A 259-nucleotide genomic window follows, 5' to 3' on the forward strand; every position below is an offset into this window, starting at 1 on the left:
GTACAGTATTGTCAAACCCTGACCATAGTATTCGTTTTCTTTGTTATTTTGGTTAGGTCAGGGTGTGACATGGGTGATGTATGTGTTTTTATCTTGTCTAGGGGTTTTGTATGTTTATGGGGGTGTTACCTATCTAGGTGTTTTGTATGGTTGCCTAGATTGGTTCTCAATTAGAGGCAGCTGTCTATCGTTGTCTCTGATTGGGAACCATATTTAGGCAACCATAATCTTTGGGTATTTTGTGGGTGATTGTTCCTGT

The sequence above is a fragment of the Oncorhynchus gorbuscha genome, linkage group LG02, assembly GCF_021184085.1.
Source record: "Oncorhynchus gorbuscha isolate QuinsamMale2020 ecotype Even-year linkage group LG02, OgorEven_v1.0, whole genome shotgun sequence".
Classification (NCBI taxonomy): Eukaryota; Metazoa; Chordata; class Actinopteri; order Salmoniformes; family Salmonidae; genus Oncorhynchus; species Oncorhynchus gorbuscha.